The following is a 16,700-nucleotide window of genomic DNA, read 5'->3' on the forward strand; positions in this document are numbered from 1 at the left end:
CTGTATATTCTGTAATACTCCTGTACATCACCTGTAATACCCCTGTATATTCTGTAATACCCCTGTACATCACCTGTAATACCCCTGTACATCACCTGTAATACCCCTGTATATTCTGTAATACCCCTGTATATTCTGTAATACCCCTGTACATCACCTGTAATACCCCTGTATATTCTGTAATACCCCTGTACATCACCTGTAATACCCCTGTATATTCTGTAATACCCCTGTATATTCTGTAATACCCCTGTACATCACCTGTAATACCCCTGTATATTCTGTAATACCCCTGTATATTCTGTAATACCCCTGTACATCCCCTGTAATACCCCTGTATATTCTGTAATACCCCTGTATATTCTGTAATACCCCTGTACATCCCCTGTAATACCCCTGTATATTCTGTAATACCCCTGTATATTCTGTAATACCCCTGTACATCACCTGTAATACCCCTGTATATTCTGTAATACCCCTGTATATTCTGTAATACCCCTGTATATTCTGTAATACCCCTGTACATCACCTGTAATACCCCTGTATATTCTGTAATACCCCTGTACATCACCTGTAATACCCCTGTATATTCTGTAATACCCCTGTATATTCTGTAATACCCCTGTATATTCTGTAATACTCCTGTACATCCCCTGTAATACCCCTGTATATTCTGTAATACCCCTGTACATCCCCTGTAATACCCCTGTATATTCTGTAATACCCCTGTACATCTCCTGTAATACCCCTGTATATTCTGTAATACCCCTGTATATTCTGTAATACCCCTGTATATTCTATAATACCCCTGTACATCACCTGTAATACCCCTGTATATTCTGTAATACCCCTGTATATTCTATAATAACCCTGTATATTCTGTAATACCCCTGTATATTCTGTAATACCCCTGTACATCACCTATAATACCCCTGTATATTCTGTAATACCCCTGTATATTCTGTAATACCCCTGTACATCTCCTGTAATACCCCTGTATATTCTGTAATAACCCTGTATATTCTGTAATACCCCTGTATATTCTGTAATACCCCTGTACATCACCTATAATACCCCTGTATATTCTGTAATACCCCTGTATATTCTATAATACCCCTGTATATTCTGTAATACCCCTGTACATCACCTATAATACCCCTGTATATTCTGTAATACCCCTGTATATTCTGTAATACCCCTGTACATCTCCTGTAATACCCCTGTATATTCTGTAATACCCCTGTATATTCTGTAATAACCCTGTATATTCTGTAATACCCCTGTATATTCTGTAATACTCCTGTACATCCCCTGTAATACCCCTGTATATTCTGTAATACCCCTGTACATCCCCTGTAATACCCCTGTATATTCTGTAATACCCCTGTACATCTCCTGTAATACCCCTGTATATTCTGTAATACCCCTGTATATTCTGTAATACCCCTGTATATTCTATAATACCCCTGTACATCACCTGTAATACCCCTGTATATTCTGTAATACCCCTGTATATTCTATAATAACCCTGTATATTCTGTAATACCCCTGTATATTCTGTAATACCCCTGTACATCACCTATAATACCCCTGTATATTCTGTAATACCCCTGTATATTCTGTAATACCCCTGTACATCTCCTGTAATACCCCTGTATATTCTGTAATAACCCTGTATATTCTGTAATACTCCTGTATATTCTGTAATACCCCTGTACATCACCTGTAATACCCCTGTATATTCTGTAATACCCCTGTATATTCTGTAATACTCCTGTACATCCCCTGTAATACCCCTGTATATTCTGTAATACCCCTGTATATTCTGTAATACCCCTGTATATTCTATAATACCCCTGTACATCACCTGTAATACCCCTGTATATTCTGTAATACCCCTGTATATTCTGTAATACCCCTGTATATTCTGTAATACCCCTGTACATCACCTGTAATACCCCTGTACATCTCCTGTAATACCCCTGTATATTCTGTAATACTCCTGTACATCACCTGTAATACCCCTGTATATTCTGTAATACCCCTGTACATCACCTGTAATACCCCTGTACATCTCCTGTAATACCCCTGTACATCTCCTGTAATACCCCTGTATATTCTGTAATACCCCTGTATATTCTGTAATACCCCTGTATATTCTGTAATACTCCTGTACATCACCTGTAATACCCCTGTATATTCTGTAATACCCCTGCACATCACCTGTAATACCCCTGTATATTCTGTAATACCCCTGTATATTCTGTAATACCCCTGTATATTCTGTAATACCCCTGTATATTCTGTAATACCCCTGCACATCTCCTGTAATACCCCTGTATATTCTGTAATACCCCTGTATATTCTGTAATACCCCTGTATATTCTGTAATACTCCTGTACATCACCTGTAATACCCCTGTATATTCTGTAATACCCCTGCACATCACCTGTAATACCCCTGTATATTCTGTAATACCCCTGTATATTCTGTAATACCCCTGTATATTCTGTAATACTCCTGTACATCACCTGTAATACCCCTGTATATTCTGTAATACTCCTGTACATCACCTGTAATACCCCTGTATATTCTGTAATACCCCTGTATATTCTGTAATACCCCTGTATATTCTGTAATACTCCTGTACATCACCTGTAATACCCCTGTATATTCTGTAATACCCCTGTATATTCTGTAATACCCCTGTACATCACCTGTAATACCCCTGTATATTCTGTAATACCCCTGTATATTCTGTAATACTCCTGTACATCACCTATAATACCCCTGTATATTCTGTAATACTCCTGTACATCACATGTAATACCCCTGTATATTCTGTAATACCCCTGTATATTCTGTAATACCCCTGTACATCTCCTATAATACCCCTGTATATTCTGTAATACCCCTGTATATTCTGTAATACCCCTGTATATCACCTATAATACCCCTGTACATCACCTGTAATACCCCTGTATATTCTGTAATACCCCTGTATATCACCTATAATACCCCTGTATATTCTGTAATACCCCTGTACATCACCTATAATACCCCTGTATATTCTGTAATACCCCTGTACATCTCGTGTAATACCCCTGTATATTCTGTAATACCCCTGTATATTCTGTAATACCCCTGTACATCACCTGTAAAACCCCTGTACATCTCGTGTAATACCCCTGTATATTCTGTAATACCCCTGTATATTCTGTAATACCCCTGTACATCACCTGTAATACCCCTGTACATCACCTGTAATACCCCTGTATATTCTGTAATACTCCTGTACATCACCTGTAATACCCCTGTATATTCTGTAATACTCCTGTACATCACCTGTAATACCCCTGTATATTCTGTAATACCCCTGTATATTCTGTAATACCCCTGTACATCTTCTGTAATACCCCTGTATATTCTGTAATACCCCTGTATATTCTGTAATACCCCTGTATATTCTGTAATACCCCTGTGCATCACCTGTAATACCCCTGTATATTCTGTAATACCCCTGTATATTCTATAATACCCCTGTATATTCTGTAATACCCCTGTATATTCTGTAATACCCCTGTATATTCTGTAATACCCCTGTATATCACCTATAATACCCCTGTATATTCTGTAATACCCCTGTATATCACCTATAATACTCCTGCACATCACCTGTAATACCCCTGTATATTCTGTAATACCCCTGTATATCACCTATAATACTCCTGCACATCACCTGTAATACCCCTGTATATTCTGTAATACCCCTGTACATCACCTGTAATACCCCTGTACATCACCTGTAATACCCCTGTACATCTCGTGTAATACCCCTGTATATTCTGTAATACCCCTGTATATTCTGTAATACCCCTGTATATTCTGTAATACTCCTGTACATCACCTGTAATACCCCTGTATATTCTGTAATACCCCTGTACATCACCTGTAATACCCCTGTACATCTCGTGTAATACCCCTGTATATTCTGTAATACCCCTGTACATCACCTGTAATACCCCTGTATATTCTGTAATACCCCTGTATATTCTGTAATACCCCTGTACATCACCTGTAATACCCCTGTATATTCTGTAATACTCCTGTACATCACCTATAATACCCCTGTATATTCTGTAATACCCCTGTACATCTCCTGTAATACCCCTGTATATTCTGTAATACTCCTGTACATCACCTATAATACTCCTGTATATTCTATAATACCCCTGTACATCACCTGTAATACCCCTGTATATTCTGTAATACCCCTGTACATCACCTGTAATACCCCTGTATATTCTGTAATACTCCTGTACATCACCTGTAATACCCCTGTATATTCTGTAATACCCCTGTATATTCTGTAATACCCCTGGACATCACCTATAATACCCCTGTATATTCTGTAATACCCCTGTATATTCTGTAATACCCCTGTACATCACCTGTAATACCCCTGTATATTCTGTAATACCCCTGTACATCTCCTGTAATACCCCTGTACATCACCTGTAATACCCCTGTATATTCTGTAATACCCCTGTACATCACCTGTAATACCCCTGTATATTCTGTAATACCCCTGTACATCACCTGTAATACCCCTGTACATCACCTGTAATACCCCTGTATATTCTGTAATACCCCTGTACATCACCTGTAATACCCCTGTACATCACCTGTAATACCCCTGTATATTCTGTAATACCCCTGTATATTCTGTAATACCCCTGTACATCACCTGTAATACCCCTGTATATTCTGTAATACCCCTGCACATCACCTGTAATACCCCTGTATATTCTGTAATACCCCTGTATATTCTGTAATACCCCGGTACATCACCTATAATACCCCTGTATATTCTGTAATACCCCTGTATATTCTGTAATACCCCTGTACATCACCTGTAATACCCCTGTATATTCTGTAATACCCCTGTACATCTCCTGTAATACCCCTGTATATTCTGTAATACCCCTGTACATCTCCTGTAATTCCCCTGTATATTCTGTAATACTCCTGTATATTCTATAATACCCCTGTACATCCCCTGTAATACCCCTGTATATTCTGTAATACCCCTGTACATCACCTGTAATACCCCTGTATATTCTGTAATACTCCTGTACATCACCTGTAATACCCCTGTATATTCTGTAATACCCCTGTATATTCTGTAATACTCCTGTACATCACCTATAATACTCCTGTATATTCTATAATACCCCTGTATATTCTGTAATACCCCTGTATATTCTGTAATACTCCTGTACATCACCTATAATACTCCTGTATATTCTATAATACCCCTGTATATTCTGTAATACCCCTGTACATCTCCTGTAATACTCCTGTACATCTCCTGTAATACCCCTGTATATTCTGTAATACCCCTGTATATTCTGTAATACCCCTGTACATCACCTGTAATACCCCTGTATATTCTGTAATACCCCTGTACATCACCTGTAATACCCCTGTATATTCTGTAATACTCCTGTACATCTCCTGTAATACCCCTGTATATTCTGTAATACCCCTGTATATTCTGTAATACCCCTGGACATCACCTATAATACCCCTGTATATTCTGTAATACCCCTGTATATTCTGTAATACCCCTGTACATCACCTGTAATACCCCTGTATATTCTGTAATACCCCTGTACATCTCCTGTAATACCCCTGTATATTCTGTAATACCCCTGTATATTCTGTAATACCCCTGAATATTCTGTAATACCCCTGTACATCACCTGTAATACCCCTGTATATTCTGTAATACCCCTGTATATTCTGTAATACCCCTGTATATTCTGTAATACCCCTGTACATCACCTGTAATACCCCTGTATATTCTGTAATACCCCTGTACATCTCCTGTAATTCCCCTGTATATTCTGTAATACCCCTGTATATTCTGTAATACCCCTGTACATCACCTGTAATACCCCTGTATATTCTGTAATACCCCTGTACATCACCTGTAATACCCCTGTATATTCTGTAATACCCCTGTATATTCTGTAATACCCCTGTACATCACCTGTAATACCCCTGTACATCTCGTGTAATACCCCTGTATATTCTGTAATACCCCTGTATATTCTGTAATACCCCTGTATATTCTGTAATACTCCTGTACATCTCGTGTAATACCCCTGTATATTCTGTAATACCCCTGTATATTCTGTAATACCCCTGTATATCACCTATAATACTCCTGCACATCACCTGTAATACCCCTGTATATTCTGTAATACCCCTGTATATTCTGTAATACCCCTGTACATCACCTGTAATACCCCTGTACATCTCGTGTAATACCCCTGTATATTCTGTAATACCCCTGTATATTCTGTAATACCCCTGTACATCACCTGTAATACCCCTGTATATTCTGTAATACCCCTGTATATTCTGTAATACTCCTGTACATCACCTATAATACTCCTGTATATTCTATAATACCCCTGTACATCACCTGTAATACCCCTGTATATTCTGTAATACCCCTGTACATCTCCTGTAATTCCCCTGTATATTCTGTAATACCCCTGTACATCTCCTGTAATACCCCTGTATATTCTGTAATACCCCTGTATATTCTGTAATACTCCTGTACATCACCTATAATACTCCTGTATATTCTATAATACCCCTGTACATCACCTATAATACCCCTGTATATTCTGTAATACCCCTGTACATCACCTGTAATACCCCTGTATATTCTGTAATACCCCTGTACATCTCCTGTAATTCCCCTGTATATTCTGTAATACCCCTGTATATTCTGTAATACCCCTGTACATCACCTGTAATACCCCTGTATATTCTGTAATACCCCTGTACATCACCTGTAATACCCCTGTATATTCTGTAATACCCCTGTATATTCTGTAATACCCCTGTACATCACCTGTAATATCCCTGTACATCTCGTGTAATACCCCTGTATATTCTGTAATACCCCTGTATATTCTGTAATACCCCTGTATATTCTGTAATACCCCTGTATATCACCTATAATACCCCTGTATATTCTGTAATACCCCTGTACATCACCTGTAATACCCCTGTACATCTCGTGTAATACCCCTGTATATTCTGTAATACCCCTGTATATTCTGTAATACCCCTGTATATTCTGTAATACCCCTGTATATCACCTATAATACTCCTGCACATCACCTGTAATACCCCTGTATATTCTGTAATACCCCTGTATATTCTGTAATACCCCTGTACATCACCTGTAATACCCCTGTACATCTCGTGTAATACCCCTGTATATTCTGTAATACCCCTGTATATTCTGTAATACCCCTGTACATCACCTGTAATACCCCTGTATATTCTGTAATACCCCTGTACTTCACCTGTAATACCCCTGTATATTCTGTAATACCCCTGTATATTCTGTAATACCCCTGTACATCTCCTGTAATTCCCCTGTATATTCTGTAATACCCCTGTATATTCTGTAATACCCCTGTACATCACCTGTAATACCCCTGTATATTCTGTAATACCCCTGTATATTCTGTAATACCCCTGTATATCACCTATAATACTCCTGCACATCACCTGTAATACCCCTGTATATTCTTTAATACCCCTGTACATCACCTGTAATACCCCTGTATATTCTGTAATACCCCTGTACATCACCTGTAATACCCCTGTACATCTCGTGTAATACCCCTGTATATTCTGTAATACCCCTGTATGTTCTGTAATACCCCTGTACATCACCTGTAATACCCCTGTATATTCTGTAATACCCCTGTATATTCTGTAATACTCCTGTACATCACCTATAATACTCCTGTATATTCTATAATACCCCTGTACATCACCTGTAATACCCCTGTATATTCTGTAATACCCCTGTATATTCTGTAATACCCCTGTATATTCTGTAATACCCCTGTACATCACCTGTAATACCCCTGTATATTCTGTAATACCCCTGTACATCACCTGTAATACCCCTGTATATTCTGTAATACCCCTGTACATCACCTGTAATATCCCTGTATATTCTGTAATACCCCTGTATATTCTGTAATACCCCTGTACATCTTCTGTAATACCCCTGTATATTCTGTAATACCCCTGTACATCACCTGTAATACCTCTGTATATTCTGTAATACCCCTGTACATCTCCTGTAATACCCCTGTATATTCTGTAATACCCCTGGACATCACCTATAATACCCCTCTATATTCTGTAATACCCCTGTACATCTCCTGTAATACCCCTGTATATTCTGTAATACCCCTGGACATCACCTATAATACCCCTGTATATTCTGTAATACCCCTGTATATTCTGTAATACCCCTGTACATCACCTGTAATACCCCTGTATATTCTGTAATACCCCTGTATATTCTGTAATACCCCTGTACATCACCTATACTACCCCTGTATATTCTGTAATACCCCTGTACATCTCCTGTAATACCCCTGTATATTCTGTAATACCCCTGTACATCACCTGTAATACCCCTGTACATTCTGTAATACCCCTGTATATTCTGTAATACCCCTGTACATCACCTGTAATACCCCTGTATATTCTGTAATACCCCTGTATATTCTGTAATACCCCTGGACATCACCTATAATACCCCTGTATATTCTGTAATACCCCTGTATATTCTGTAATACCCCTGTACATCACCTGTAATACCCCTGTATATTCTGTAATACCCCTGTATATTCTGTAATACCCCTGTACATCACCTATACTACCCCTGTATATTCTGTAATACCCCTGTACATCTCCTGTAATACCCCTGTATATTCTGTAATACCCCTGTACATCACCTGTAATACCCCTGTATATTCTGTAATACCCCTGTATATTCTGTAATACCCCTGTACATCACCTGTACTACCCCTGTATATTCTGTAATACCCCTGTACATCTCCTGTAATACCCCTGTATATTCTGTAATACCCCTGTACATCACCTGTAATACCCCTGTACATTCTGTAATACCCCTGTATATTCTGTAATACCCCTGTACATCTCCTGTAATACCCCTGTATATTCTGTAATACCCCTGGGCATCACCTATAATACCCCTGTATATTCTGTAATACCCCTGTATATTCTGTAATACCCCTGTACATCACCTGTAATACCCCTGTATATTCTGTAATACCCCTGGACATCACCTATAATACCCCTGTATATTCTGTAATACCCCTGTAAATTCTGTAATACCCCTGTACATCTCCTGTAATACCCCTGTATATTCTGTAATACCCCTGTATATTCTGTAATATCCCTGTACATCCCCTGTAATACCCCTGTATATTCTGTAATACCCCTGTACATCTCCTGTAATACCCCTGTATATTCTGTAATACCCCTGTATATTTTGTAATACCCCTGTATATTCTGTAATACCCCTGTATATTCTGTAATACCCCTGTACATCTCCTGTAATACCCCTGTATATTCTGTAATACCCCTGTATATTCTGTAATACCCCTGTACATCTCCTGTAATACCCCTGTATATTCTGTAATACCCCTGTATATTCTGTAATACCCCTGTACATCTCCTGTAATACCCCTGTATATTCTGTAATACCCCTGTACATCACCTGTAATACCCCTGTATATTCTGTAATACCCCTGTATATTCTGTAATACCCCTGTACATCTCCTGTAATACCCCTGTATATTCTGTAATACCCCTGTACATCACCTGTAATACCCCTGTATATTCTGTAATATCCCTGTACATCCCCTGTAATACCCCTGTATATTCTGTAATACCCCTGTACATCTCCTGTAATACCCCTGTATATTCTGTAATACCCCTGTATATTCTGTAATACCCCTGTATATTCTGTAATACCTCTGTACATCTCCTGTAATACCCCTGTATATTCTGTAATACCCCTGTATATTCTGTAATACCCCTGTATATTCTGTAATACCCCTGTACATCTCCTGTAATACCCCTGTATATTCTGTAATACCCTGTATATTCTGTAATACCCCTGTACATCTCCTGTAATACCCCTGTATATTCTGTAATACCCCTGTATATTCTGTAATACCCCTGTACATCCCCTGTAATACCCCTGTATATTCTGTAATACCCCTGTATATTCTGTAATACCCCTGTACATCCCCTGTAATACCTCTGTACAATCCCCTGTAATACCCCTGTATATTCTGTAATACCCCTGTATATTCTGTAATACCCCTGTACATCTCGTGTAATACCCCTGTATATTCTGTAATACCCCTGTATATTCTGTAATACCCCTGTATATTCTGTAATACCCCTGTACATCTCCTGTAATACCCCTGTATATTCTGTAATACCGCTGTACATCACCTGTAATACCCCTGTATATTCTGTAATACCCCTGTATATTCTGTAATACCCCTGTACATCACCTGTAATACCCCTGTATATTCTGTAATACCCCTGTACATCACCTGTAATACCCCTGTATATTCTGTAATACCCCTGTATATTCTGTAATACCCCTTTACATCACCTGTAATACCCCTGTATATTCTGTAATACCCCTGTACATCTCCTGTAATACCCCTGTATATTCTGTAATACCCCTGTACATCTCCTGTAATACCCCTGTATATTCTGTAATACCCCTGTACATCTCCTGTAATACCCTTGTATATTCTGTAATAACCCTGTATATTCTGTAATACCCCTGTATATTCTGTAATACCCCTGTACATCACCTGTAATACCCCTGTATATTCTGTAATACCCCTGTATATTCTGTAATATCCCTGTACATCCCCTGTAATACCCCTGTATATTCTGTAATACCCCTGTATATTCTGTAATACCCCTGTACATCACCTGTAATACCCCTGTATATTCTATAATACCCCTGTACACCTCCTGTAATACCCCTGTATATTCTGTAATACCCCTGTACATCTCCTGTAATACCCCTGTATATTCTGTAATACCCCTGTATATTCTGTAATATCCCTGTACATCTCCTGTAATACCCCTGTATATTCTGTAATACCCCTGTACATCTACTGTAATACCCCTGTATATTCTGTAATACCCCTGTACATCACCTGTAATACCCCTGTATATTCTGTAATACCCCTGTATATTCTGTAATACCCCTGTACATCACCTGTAATACCCCTGTATATTCTGTAATACCCCTGTATATTCTGTAATACCCCTGTATATTCTGTAATACCCCTGCACATCTCCTGTAATACCCCTGTATATTCTGTAATACCCCTGTACATCTCCTGTAATACCCCTGTATATTCTGTAATACCCCTGTATATTCTGTAATATCCCTGTACATCTCCTGTAATACCCCTGTATATTCTGTAATACCCCTGTACATCTACTGTAATACCCCTGTATATTCTGTAATACCCCTGTACATCACCTGTAATACCCCTGTATATTCTGTAATACCCCTGTATATTCTGTAATACCCCTGTACATCACCTGTAATACCCCTGTATATTCTGTAATACCCCTGTACATCACCTGTAATACCCCTGTATATTCTGTAATACCCCTGTACATCTCCTGTAATACCCCTGTATATTCTGTAATACCCCTGTACATCTCCTGTAATACCCCTGTATATTCTGTAATACCCCTGTATATTCTGTAATACCCCTGTATATTCTGTAATACCCCTGTACATCACCTGTAATACCCCTGTATATTCTGTAATACCCCTGTATATTCTGTAATATCCCTGTACATCCCCTGTAATACCCCTGTATATTCTGTAATACCCCTGTACATCTCCTGTAATACCCCTGTACATCACCTGTAATACCCCTGTACATCTCGTGTAATACCCCTGTATATTCTGTAATACCCCTGTATATTCTGTAATACCCCTGTATATTCTGTAATACCCCTGTACATCTTCTGTAATACCCCTGTATATTCTGTAATACCCCTGTATATTCTGTAATACCCCTGGACATCTCCTGTAATACCCCTGTATATTCTGTAATACCCCTGTATATTCTGTAATACCCCTGTACATCTCCTGTAATACCCCTGTATATTCTGTAATACCCCTGTACATCTCCTGTAATACCCTGTATATTCTGTAATACCCCTGTATATTCTGTAATACCCCTGTACATCTCCTGTAATACCCCTGTATATTCTGTAATACCCCTGTACATCTCCTGTAATACCCCTGTATATTCTGTAATACCCCTGTACATCACCTGTAATACCCCTGTATATTCTGTAATACCCCTGTATATTCTGTAATACCCCTGTACATCACCTGTAATACCCCTGTATATTCTGTAATACCCCTATATATTCTGTAATACCCCTGTACATCACCTGAAATACCCCTGTATATTCTGTAATACCCCTGTACATCTCCTGTAATACCCCTGTATATTCTGTAATACCCCTGTACATCTCCTGTAATACCCCTGTATATTCTGTAATACCCCTGTATATTCTGTAATACCCCTGTATATTCTGTAATACCCCTGTACATCACCTGTAATACCCCTGTATATTATGTAATACCCCTGTATATTCTGTAATATCCCTGTACATCCCCTGTAATACCCCTGTATATTCTGTAATACCCCTGTACATCTCCTGTAATACCCCTGTATATTCTGTAATACCCCTGTATATTCTGTAATACCCCTGTATATTCTGTAATACCCCTGTACATCTTCTGTAATACCCCTGTATATTCTGTAATACCCCTGGACATCTCCTGTAATACCCCTGTATATTCTGTAATACCCCTGTATATTCTGTAATACCCCTGTATATTCTGTAATACCCCTGTACATCTCCTGTAATACCCCTGTATATTCTGTAATACCCCTGTATATTCTGTAATACTCCTGTACATCTCCTGTAATACCCCTGTATATTCTGTAATACCCCTGTATATTCTGTAATACCCCTGTACATCCCCTGCAATACCCCTGTATATTCTGTAATACCCCTGCACATCACCTATAATACCCCTGTATATTCTGTAATACCCCTGTACATCTCCTGTAATACCCCTGTATATTCTGTAATACCCCTGTATATTCTGTAATACCCCTGTACATCTCCTGTAATACCCCTGTATATTCTGTAATACCCCTGTATATTCTGTAATACCCCTGTACATCCCCTGTAATACCCCTGTATATTCTGTAATACCCCTGTATATTCTGTAATACCCCTGTACATCCCCTGTAATACCCGTGTATATTCTGTAATACCCCTGTACATCACCTGTAATACCTCTGTACAATCCCCTGTAATACCCCTGTATATTCTGTAATACCCCTGTATATTCTATAATACCCCTGTACATCACCTGTAATACCCCTGTATATTCTGTAATAACCCTGTATATTCTGTAATACCCCTGTACATCTCGTGTAATACCCCTGTATATTCTGTAATACCCCTGTACATTACCTGTAATACCCCTGTACATCACCTGTAATACCCCTGTATATTCTGTAATACCCCTGTACATCACCTGTAATACCCCTGTACATCACCTGTAATACCCCTGTATATTCTGTAATACCCCTGTATATTCTGTTATACCCCTGCACATCACCTATAATACCCCTGTATATTCTGTAATACCCCTGTATATTCTGTAATACACCTGTACATCACCTGTAATACCCCTGTACATCACCTGTAATACCCCTGTATATTCTGTAATACCCCTGTACATCACCTGTAATACCCCTGTACATCACCTGTAATACCCCTGTATATTCTGTAATACCCCTGTATATTCTGTTATACCCCTGCACATCACCTGTAATACCCCTGTATATTCTGTAATACCCCTGTATATTCTGTAATACCCCTGTACATCCCCTGTAATACCCCTGTATATTCTGTAATACCCCTGTACATCACCTGTAATACCCCTGTATATTCTGTAATACCCCTGTATATTCTGTAATACCCCTGTACATCCCCTGTAATACCCCTGTATATTCTGTAATACCCCTGTATATTCTGTTATACCCCTGCACATCACCTGTAATACCCCTGTATATTCTGTAATACCCCTGTATATTCTGTAATACCCCTGTACATCACCTGTAATACCCCTGTATATTCTGTAATACCCCTGTATATTCTGTAATACCCCTGTACATCCCCTGTAATACCCCTGTATATTCTGTAATACCCCTGTACATCACCTGTAATACCCCTGTATATTCTGTAATACCCCTGTATATTCTGTAATACCCCTGTATATTCTGTAATACCCCTGTACATCCCCTGTAATACCCCTGTATATTCTGTAATACCCCTGTATATTCTGTAATACCCCTGTATATTCTGTTATACCCCTGCACATCACCTGTAATACCCCTGTATATCACCTATAATACCCATGTATATTCTGTAATACCCCTGTATATTCTGTAATACCCCTGTATATTCTATAATACCCCTGTACATCACCTGTAATACCCCTGTATATTCTGTAATTCCCCTGTACATCTCCTGTAATACCCCTGTATATTCTGTAATACCCCTGTACATCCCCTGTAATACCCCTGTATATTCTGTAATACCCCTGTACATCACCTGTAATACCCCTGTATATTCTGTAATACCCCTGTACATCTCCTGTAATACCCCTGTATATTCTGTAATACCCCTGTACATCACCTGTAATACCCCTGTATATTCTGTAATACCCCTGTACATCACCTATAATACCCCTGTATATTCTGTAATACCCCTGTATATTCTGTAATACTCCTGTGCATCACCTGTAATACCCCTGTATATCACCTATAATACCCCTGTATATTCTGTAATACCCCTGTATATTCTGTAATACCCCTGTATATTCTGTAATACCCCTGTACATCACCTGTAATACCCCTGTATATTCTGTAATACCCCTGTACATCACCTGTAATACCCCTGTATATTCTGTAATACCCCTGTACATCTCCTGTAATACCCCTGTATATTCTGTAATACCCCTGTACATCTCCTGTAATACCCCTGTATATTCTGTAATACCCCTGTATATTCTGTAATACCCCTGTATATTCTGTAATACCGCTGTACATCACCTGTAATACCCCTGTATATTCTGTAATACCCCTGTATATTCTGTAATATCCCTGTACATCCCCTGTAATACCCCTGTATATTCTGTAATACCCCTGTACATCTCCTGTAATACCCCTGTACATCACCTGTAATACCCCTGTACATCTCGTGTAATACCCCTGTATATTCTGTAATACCCCTGTATATTCTGTAATACCCCTGTACATCTTCTGTAATACCCCTGTATATTCTGTAATACCCCTGTATATTCTGTAATACCCCTGGACATCTCCTGTAATACCCCTGTATATTCTGTAATACCCCTGTATATTCTGTAATACCCCTGTACATCTCCTGTAATACCCCTGTATATTCTGTAATACCCCTGTACATCTCCTGTAATACCCTGTATATTCTGTAATACCCCTGTATATTCTGTAATACCCCTGTACATCTCCTGTAATACCCCTGTATATTCTGTAATACCCCTGTACATCTCCTGTAATACCCCTGTATATTCTGTAATACCCCTGTACATCACCTGTAATACCCCTGTATATTCTGTAATACCCCTGTATATTCTGTAATACCCCTGTACATCACCTGTAATACCCCTGTATATTCTGTAATACCCCTGTATATTCTGTAATACCCCTGTATATTCTGTAATACCCCTGTACATCACCTGAAATACCCCTGTATATTCTGTAATACCCCTGTACATCTCCTGTAATACCCCTGTATATTCTGTAATACCCCTGTACATCTCCTGTAATACCCCTGTATATTCTGTAATACCCCTGTATATTCTGTAATACCCCTGTACATCACCTGTAATACCCCTGTATATTATGTAATACCCCTGTATATTCTGTAATATCCCTGTACATCCCCTGTAATACCCCTGTATATTCTGTAATACCCCTGTACATCTCCTGTAATACCCCTGTATATTCTGTAATACCCCTGTATATTCTGTAATACCCCTGTATATTCTGTAATACCCCTGTACATCTTCTGTAATACCCCTGTATATTCTGTAATACCCCTGTATATTCTGTAATACCCCTGGACATCTCCTGTAATACCCCTGTATATTCTGTAATACCCCTGTATATTCTGTAATACCCCTGTACATCTCCTGTAATACCCCTGTATATTCTGTAATACCCCTGTATATTCTGTAATACCCCTGTATATTCTGTAATACTCCTGTACATCTCCTGTAATACCCCTGTATATTCTGTAATACCCCTGTATATTCTGTAATACCCCTGTACATCCCCTGCAATACCCCTGTATATTCTGTAATACCCCTGCACATCACCTATAATACCCCTGTATATTCTGTAATACCCCTGTACATCTCCTGTAATACCCCAGTATATTCTGTAATACCCCTGTATATTCTGTAATACCCCTGTACATCTCCTGTAATACCCCTGTATATTCTGTAATACCCCTGTATATTCTGTAATACCCCTGTATATTCTGTAATACCCCTGTACATCTCCTGTAATACCCCTGTATATTCTGTAATACCCCTGTATATTCTGTAATACCCCTGTACATCCCCTGTAATACCCCTGTATATT

This window comes from Phyllobates terribilis, unplaced genomic scaffold (genome assembly GCF_046119375.1).
Source record: "Phyllobates terribilis strain yellow unplaced genomic scaffold, ASM4611937v1 Scaffold_12__6_contigs__length_324123572, whole genome shotgun sequence".
NCBI lineage: Eukaryota > Metazoa > Chordata > Amphibia > Anura > Dendrobatidae > Phyllobates > Phyllobates terribilis.